Consider the following 8782-nt stretch of genomic DNA (forward strand, 5'->3'; position numbering starts at 1 on the left):
TTTTTTGGTTGCAGCCGTCATTGTTGTTTGGCGGGCCCGGGCTGGATTTGAACCTGCCACCTTAGGTGTATGTGGCTGGCACCTTAGCCACTTGAACCACAGGCGCCAAGCCTTAAGACAACTTTTGAACTACTCTTTGGATTTCTATTTCCATCTTTTCCTCCATTTTATTCATCTTGTTTTGCCATCCATATATTGAATTCTATTTCTGAAAAATCAGCCATTTGTCTATGAATGGCATCTTCTGTTGTATCTCTTTGGTCATTCCTTGGGGGAGTTGACCTACTCTGATTATTCATGTTGCCAGAATTCTTCCACTGGTTCTGCCCCATGAGTATTTTCTGCAATTTGGCAATTAAAACTAATAGAGTGAGATTGAATTGGGGAACCCAGGAAATGGAGTTAAGCAGTCCTTTACCAGTGAGCTCTGGGGCTTGTGATTGTGGCTTTTCCCCTACAGCCTTACAAAGTTCCCTTTCAGAGCCAGAGACTGTGAGGACCTGCTTGGTGAGATAGCACAAGCTGGCTTTGTCTTGAGGTCAGCCAGCTTCTACCCAGTCCTAACAAGTCTAGTAGTAGGGTGAAATCTCAGTTGCAGATAGATACAAGCAACTGTGGTGCCCTGACCCCCACCAGTGACAGGTGAAGGAGGGGAGAATCAGTCCTTTTCCACTACAAAACAACTGCCGCTCAACCTTGGAGACCAAGTGGACTGCCCAGGTCTAGAGTTCTAATCAGATTTTCCCAGGCAGTACAATCACAGCTCAACAGTTAGAGTTCATAGAGTCTTTAGCAGTCGGATAATAGAAATCCATAGGCAGTTCCCTCTCTAAAACCCAAGGGGATGGAGCCTGAATCCCTCCAGTGAGCTACCAAGTCAGAAAAGACAGCTGCCAAAGTCAGAACAAGGGCGTCAGTGACACCACCCACTGCGCACCTTTGTATTTAGTATGTGGCCCCAAGGTAACACTTTTTCCAATATGTAGCAGAAAAGAAAAAGAGTTGGATACCCCTGCAAGACTAATAATTTACAGGAGGCCTTTTCTTCATTTTGGCTTTCTTTATTTAGAAATAAAGTAGGAGATGCTCTTTCATTTTTCTCATTCTCTGGTATAAATTATCTTTTTTAAATTCAACTTAAGAAGTCATACGGTAATATTTCTTTTGAATTAAGAATTCTTAGACACTTAGGGTGCTCAGAAGTATAATCTATGAAGAAGAAACATGTTTTATTTACCTTGAATAAATTATTAGGGCACTGATTAAAAATATTAGGATACTAATAGTTCTGTGAGAATAATTGTGTAGTGATGTTATTCCTGAATGAAGTATTTTCAACTATATGTTTTTAGAAGAAAATATTTAAATGACCTTGGTGGAACTTACGTTATTCATAGCATAAAGGAAGATAAAAAACAATTCTTACTGAGCAATAATAATAAATCAATGTCTCTGGTTAAACGGGGCAGGATGCTAATATTTATTATATACTGCTTCTTATATATATGGTGAGCTAGTTTTATAAGAGTAGATTATTTGACATGAGGTTTATTGATGAGAAATCCTAATTTCCTGTTGGTGTGGTGTTATTGTCTACCTTCTGAGATTACAGTCTTAGATTACTCTACCAGAAATGAAAACATAATTAAGCAATGATTTATTTGATTTCCATTTGTCTTGATCATCTACGTATTAAATTCAGTATTTTGATTATTTTATCTATTCCATCATTATTTGCTCTAAAGATAACTCAGTTCAAATTTGTTATGACCAATAATATGTGAATAATGAGGCAGTTTATTTCTGCCTCCATCTAAACATTACTTTATAAAGTAACTTACTCTGCTAAGTACAGGGACTCGATTGTTTTCAGTTGCCCAAGACTGAATCTAAAATCACACTTTCACACTTCTCCCTACTTCGTTTTCTTTCTCTTTTCTTTTCAAACATATGTTAATCTCTGTGGTTAAAAATTATTTTATAAACCTGTTTACACTAATATTCACCTCCACTTTCTTTTGTTCTTGTTGCCATTTTGAGTCCTTTATGAAATTCATCCACTATGGAATGGATTCTACACATCAAGTGAATTTACTCTCTCAAAGGCTGTCAGTGACCTCCATGCTAAATTCTAATTTCCAGTTTGATTTCTGAAATTATCTCCTCCCTTGATTTCTGTTGCACTGTACTTTTCTCTGCTGCTCTTTCATCCTTTTTTCTTTTTTCTGTCTTTGCTGGTTTCCTTTCATGCCTTAAAGTATTTTGTAAAGCTGAGGCCTTTGTCCTCTGTTTCTCTGTTAGGATTGGAGATTCTCCTAAGTAGGGCCCCAAATGCTATTAAGCAATGAATAAAAACAGATCTCTGTCCAGAGGGGACACCTCTGTTTGGCTTTAACTTACTACCATGTGGAAAGTAAAGGTTACTGTAATCAGATCTTCTAATCAGGAGAAGTATGGAAAGTCTAGGTTTTTATATGAAATATACCAGACTTCAAGTATTGGCAGCCAATTGAAGTTTGGAAATACTCAGATGAGAGGAGTTTGGAGCAGTATTCTGGTTACAATACTGTAGCTTTTACAGTACACAGCCTTTGGATTTATAGTTTATATTAAGATTTGTACCACTTGAGGGGCAGTGCCTGTCGCTCAAAGGAGTAGGGCGCTGGCTTCATATGCCCGAGGTGGTGGGTTCAAACCCAGCCCTGGCAAAAAAAACTGCAAAAAAAAAAAAAAAAAGATCAAAGATTTGTACCACTTGTACTACCTACCATTAAAAGATGGTCTTAGGGATTGCCTTAAATAGCTGTATTTTCAAAGCAAGTGCACATGCACATTTTTAAATTTGTATGCATATTGTTTGGGGGGCCTTGGAGGAAAAGTTGGTGAAGGTGATTGGAATACCTGCTCCACAAGTTGCTCTTTCCTACCAAAACTGTTAAAAACTAATTTTTCTTTTTAATGTTTTAAAACATTGCTGTCTATACAAGGATGACTATGCGTCTCTAACTTGTTATCTCTGCTTTGAGTTGTTGGGAGCTCAGGTATTCTCCTAGCTTTGAACATTGCTAAGTAGAACTTAGAGAAGTAAATTCTGGTTCCTTTTCAAGAAATTTTTGCCTGGTGATTTGGATAGTCAGAATTCTTTGGCCCTTAGTAGGTTCATCTTTGAATTAGAGGCAATTGAGTCAGCATTCAGCCCGAGGACCTTCTGAAATTCAACTTTCTACTATTTTAAATATTTCTCATCTGGCCTCATAATACTTTGCATATTTTCAGTCACTTCTGTAACATTTTACAACTTTTAAAGTTCTTCTCTTCATTAGCTTGGTATTAGCATGTCTCAGATTGAATTCACCTTTCTTCCCAGCCTAGTTCATGTCTCTGTTTCTTTGTCTTTATTTTCCTGATAATTCAGACTTGTGAAAAGTTACTGACTCATGTGCATTCATCCTCTTGGCCCTGTGATTTCTCCTTGTAAATATATTTTCGTATATTTAATGTTTTTCCTCTAGTCAGGACTCCTGAGGTCTGGCAGCCAGATTTGCTCTCTATGACTACTCTAATCTGTCTCCCAGTCTCTGATTTCCCTTACAGCCAAACAAAACTCTGACCACTATACTTCTCTTTTCAAAAGCCCCAGTGGGTCTTATTTCCTACCTGCTAAGTATGTTCCTCTGTCAGATTTTCTGTAATAGTGCCCTTACACTAGCCAACATATTTCCTACTGCAAAATGGTCATTACTACAAGTGACTATTAGGGAAATGCTTTATTACTACTTATGCCTTTTGAGTTTATTTACTGCCATTTTTCCACTTTGAAGTATCTTTGTTTTCTGTTTCTTCAGCAAAAACCTTACTCTTTTTTTTTTTTTAGTTGACATAAAAGCATGACAATTTAATTAACTTTTGCTGAAATAAAGGAGGGAGAAAGTTAGCCACTGCCCTATCTTTAAACCATGCAGAAAACTTAGTGGTTGGCTGTGGCCAACACTAGGGCATCATTCCATTGAGCTTAGTAAGGCTAAGCCTTGGTTTTTAACTCTTTCAAAGTTTTCTTCTGCTTGTTTTGTTTAAGGCCAGCTCCATTGTTTCCAGGGTCAGAGATCAAAAAGAGACCCTGTCCTTCTCGATTGCCAGGTGTCTGTCTGAAACAACACAGGTGCTACTGGAGTGCTGCTTCCCGCGAGTCACATCTGCAGCCTCAGTGTCTGGGGGATGGGCTCCCTTTCTCCGTTGCCCTGCTGTCTTTCTACAAAGCAGTCAGTACCTGAGCCCACTTCTTGTTCTGGCTTCACTTCTGAATTGTGGGGCAATGGAAGCAAACAGTTCTTCTGCAGGCAAGTCCTCAGGCAGCCTGGTCAGGAACTGTGGGGCCATGTTGATGAAGTCCATCTCAGTCAGGATGTCCTCGGACAGCTTTAGGATGCCCAGGGCCATGCGGAACAAGAGCTCTTCCTCATCTCAGCAGAACACATCCCAGATACCACAGGCTAGGTCAAGGGGCAGAGATTTACTATATAAGATAAAGATCCAATCAATTAGGTAGATGTCTGGAGTTAGGGTGTTCTTTAAATGAGCAAATAATTTCAGCAAATTTTTGTCAGAGAATACCTCAGATGCAGCAAAATAAGTCTACATAAGGCCATGATCCACTCGGAAAAATATCATTTGACAGGGTTTATTCAAAAGATTAGAAAAAGCAATAAAAGCATCTGTAGTATCTAAGTTTAGATCAATACTGCTGCTATAAAGGACATGCCCTGAACATAACCCACATCTGGTCTATAACTAGTATAAGTGCCCAAAGCACTGTGCACCATGTCATGGAATGGATTACCTTGAAGGAAAATGCAGAGATGTGAAAATTCTAGAAATATCCAGTTTAATAAGCTCCAGACTGGCTTCTCTGCTGCTGAAAACCCAGCATCTTCACTGTCCACTTCAGAACCTTTTGTGCTAAGGGACTGCCACCTCTCCTTGACTTGGGCAAGACTGATATCAAGGAGCTCTTGTTTGGGGGCCTAAACCACCATTTCTTCACACTACTGTCCACGTTTCTGAGCTTTGTCACCTGGTTTCGCTGGGAGATTTGCTAGTCTATCTTTGAAAATGAGTGTGGTGGTGGAAAGTGACTCAAAATCAAGATTCTTCCTCACATTCTGCTTTGGAGAGGGTTGCTAGGTCTTCCAGCCTTATCTTCATAGTCTGTGAACCCCGGGTCTCAGAGGCACCTGGCCGGCAGCTCCATGCCCCAGTGGAGGGCCATCCTCTCTGCCTCTGTCCCTCCCTCGAGCACTGTGGGTAGATGGTGGGTGTGGTGGCTGGCCATGCCGTGGCACACAGATGCCAACCCTACATATTCTTAAGAGCTCAATTCCATGCATTTCAGGAATCTTTTCTGGTGACCCCAGCTTACACTGACTTCTCCTTTCTTTAAATTTCTATTAACATCTAATGAGTGCTGCATAGCTTATCAGCTAAAGACTTAGCTACTTTTAGATCTAAGTATCGTAAAGACAGCTAATCATCTGTGCATTTTATGAATGATAAAACATTTGTGTTACTTTTGATCATGTTATTTAATAGCAGAGTCCAAATTGGAACTGTCACATAGTTTCCTATATAACTAAGCTAAGGTAGTATGAAACAGTCAGAAAATACTTTAACTAATGAGTATAATTGGGTTTCAGCACAGCTGTACCATGGACTGTTGGCCTGCACTGGTTTGAGGACCATAGTTTTCTGATCCCTGCTAACAATGGTCATGGCTAATTTTTCTCCTTTGTGTTAGTTTTAGAACAAGGAAACAATGCATAGAACAATATCTCCTAACATTTTTATTTATAAATATTATTGGATAAAGAAGGAGGTATAATTTATTATCATCAGATATTCCAGGCCTGACAGTTAAGTTTGTAAACTCTTCCTAGAAAAAGTGCTATATACTTCATTGAGGACTATCATTGTGGTCACTTTCAAAGTGCTCCCCTAAGAATCTATGCACCAACTCCAGTGCCTAGTCCACCCTTCAGAGCAGTTTTGGAACTCTTTTTCTAGAATGGCCATCAGAGCTATATTACCTTTGATGTCCAGAAAGTCATCAAGATGTCTTCCTTTCAATATTTGCTGATCTTTATTTAGGTAAAGAAAAAAGTCAAGGGGCTAGATCAGGTGAGTAGAGAGGGCGTTTCAACATAGTTATTTGTTTACTGGCTAAAATCTCCCTTACACACAGTGCTGTGTGAGCTGGTACGCATTGTGATATAAGAGCCATGAGTTGTTGGCCAAGAGTTTCAGTTAAGATTTTCGTAACTGTTCCTCTTTCTTGATCTGCTTCTCGTAGCCAGGCAACAATTCTGACATATAATTTGATGAATTTTTGCAATGCTTTTGTTAGTTCTATAATTTACTGGCTTCCCTGACCTCTCTTTATTAGGGATGCTTTCTCTCCCCTCTGAATAATGTTGAAATTCATTTAACATTTTCTTTATGGCATTATTCCTATAAATTTGGACTAACATATCCCTAATGTCACCTCAGCTCTTCAGTAGTTTTACAGAAAATTTAATGTTCGTTTGTTGCTTTAATTTAAGCTCCAACATTCTCAGGAGGACACACAAAAGCACTCAGCAACACTACTGAATGCCACTCAACAAGGTAGTCCTACACATTGACACAAACTCAGCCATCGAGGTACCAAGGTTATAAAACTTTACCAAGTTGTTTATGCATTGCTGCCGACATAGCACATGGTGGGAAGTTTGCGAACTTGTCAGACCTTGTAAATTTTCTTATTTAATTCAACTTTAGAAGTCATATAGTAATGTTTAAATTGAGGAACATTTATCTTATGTGATGAAGATGCTTTGAAGTGTAATCTAGAAAATAGATACATGCTGTGCACAAATGAAGAGTATGATAGTTTCTAGTGACTAGCAGGGCGTTTTTCTCCGTTAAGCTAAAGTCATTTGGAAGCAAGGTATGGGCCAGTATGGTGGCTCACGCTTGTGATCCTAGCACTCAGAGAGGCCGAGGAAGGAGTATTGTTTGAGACGAACTTGAGCAAGAGAGAGACCCTGTCTCTACTAAACATATAAAAATTAGCCAGGCATTGTGGTGGGCTCCTGGCTGAGGTGGAAGTATTGCTTGAATCCAGGAGTTGGGAGGTTGCTGTGAGCTAGGCCGATGCTATGGCACTCTAGCCTGGGCAACAGAGGGAGACTTGTCTCAATAAGTAAGTAAGTAAATAAATAAAAGCACTAAGTAGAGCACTTTAATCTGCAAAATTGTTTTTCTCATACTCCAGATACTTGGAATGAAACAAAGGTAAGGTTACTGAACAAAGGTCACAGCAAGTTACTCCAAGAGGTAGAAGTAAAACTTTGAAATAATTTGCTTCATTTACGCAAGCCTGTTGAGGTCCAATAATTAACTCTTGGCCTTTAAGGTTCTCATGGCTCTCTTTACTAGAATTAGACTCTGAACCTTGTTATTCTAGACACATTCCTTAATGCAATTATGTTCTTAGTCTTACCTGAATTTTCTCCATAGGACGTAATTATTTGAGCTGGATTCTACCCAAGACTCTGGCTTAGCATATATCCTGCTCTAAAAGAGCCTCCTTATCTCTGGTCTTTGACTTTTGGATAATTTTATTTCTGCTATTGAACAGTTCACCACTATCCTCTATGGAAGAAATGGAATTTTTTTTTTATAGTTCAGATAACACAAATGTTTAAGATAATTTTGGGGGGGGACCTGATAAGCATCTGATAAATGACAAATAATGTTATGAATGAAAAAACAAAACAAAACTGGCACACCATAGACACCTAGCTTTTGAAAAAGCCCAGCTATCAATCAGGAGTAAACAAGGTATAAATGGGGTTATGAAATGAACTAATTACATTCACTGAGTAAATTAAAGTACAACGAGGTCATATACAACAGTAAAGGAAAGTACCATATTGGCAGCACAGGGAAGTACTTAATAACATCAGGCAACCACTTGCCAATAAAGAAATGGGATTTTAGGCAGTGCCTATAGTTCAGTGAGTAGGGCACCAGCCCCATATACCAAGGGTGGTGAGTTTGAATCCAGCCCTGGCTAAACTGCAACAGCAACAACAAAAAAAAACAAATGGAATTTTATGTTTAATATAGTATATATTTAATTTCACTGCTTACTTTGTATAAGATTAAAGCCGACCTTAGTAGGTCAGTTTGACCTTGGGTAGGTCAAAGATGTAAGTGTGGTGAAATTGTAGCAAAAGGGCTGAACATTTTCAAATGTATGGAATCAACTTTAAAGACATACACATCTTTTAGTTTTTAACACTCAAAAAGCACTGTTTATGTCACATTACTAAAATCGGTTCTCAAGCTTTTTTCATCATAGGACTTTATATGCTCTGAAAAAGATTGGATTATTATCTGTGAATTCGCTATGTTAGAAATTACAACAAATTTAGGATGCGTTTATTAATCTGTTTAAAATACCAGTAGTAAACTCATTGTGTTTATATAAATATACTATAAAAACAACTGATCAATATTTTGGAAAATCTTAAAAAGCATGACATTGCTTTACAATTTTGGCAGTCCTTCCAAATGTTGGAACATTTCATTATATATCCTTGCAAAAAATATTGTTTTTTAATAACACCACTGAGTTGATCAGAAAAATCTTTTTTTTTTTTTTTTTTGAGACAGAGCCTCAAGCTGTCCCCCTGGGTAGAGTGCCGTGGCATTACAGCTCACAGCAACCTCCAAATCCTGGGCT

At 38.5% G+C, this 8782-nt stretch overlaps 1 protein-coding gene and 1 pseudogene across 2 annotated transcripts in view; one reads left to right on the forward strand and one right to left on the reverse strand.

The window, feature by feature from the left end:
- Positions 1-8782, forward strand: part of LOC100944131 (ubiquitin-conjugating enzyme E2 E2) — a 385813-nt gene that overhangs the window by 95459 nt on the left and 281572 nt on the right. The window lies entirely within an intron of this gene.
- Positions 3926-7549, reverse strand: LOC100943802 (annotated as a pseudogene).

The sequence above is a fragment of the Otolemur garnettii genome, unplaced genomic scaffold (assembly GCF_000181295.1).
Source record: "Otolemur garnettii isolate 467f Iridium unplaced genomic scaffold, OtoGar3 scaffold00002, whole genome shotgun sequence".
Lineage (NCBI taxonomy): Eukaryota > Metazoa > Chordata > Mammalia > Primates > Galagidae > Otolemur > Otolemur garnettii.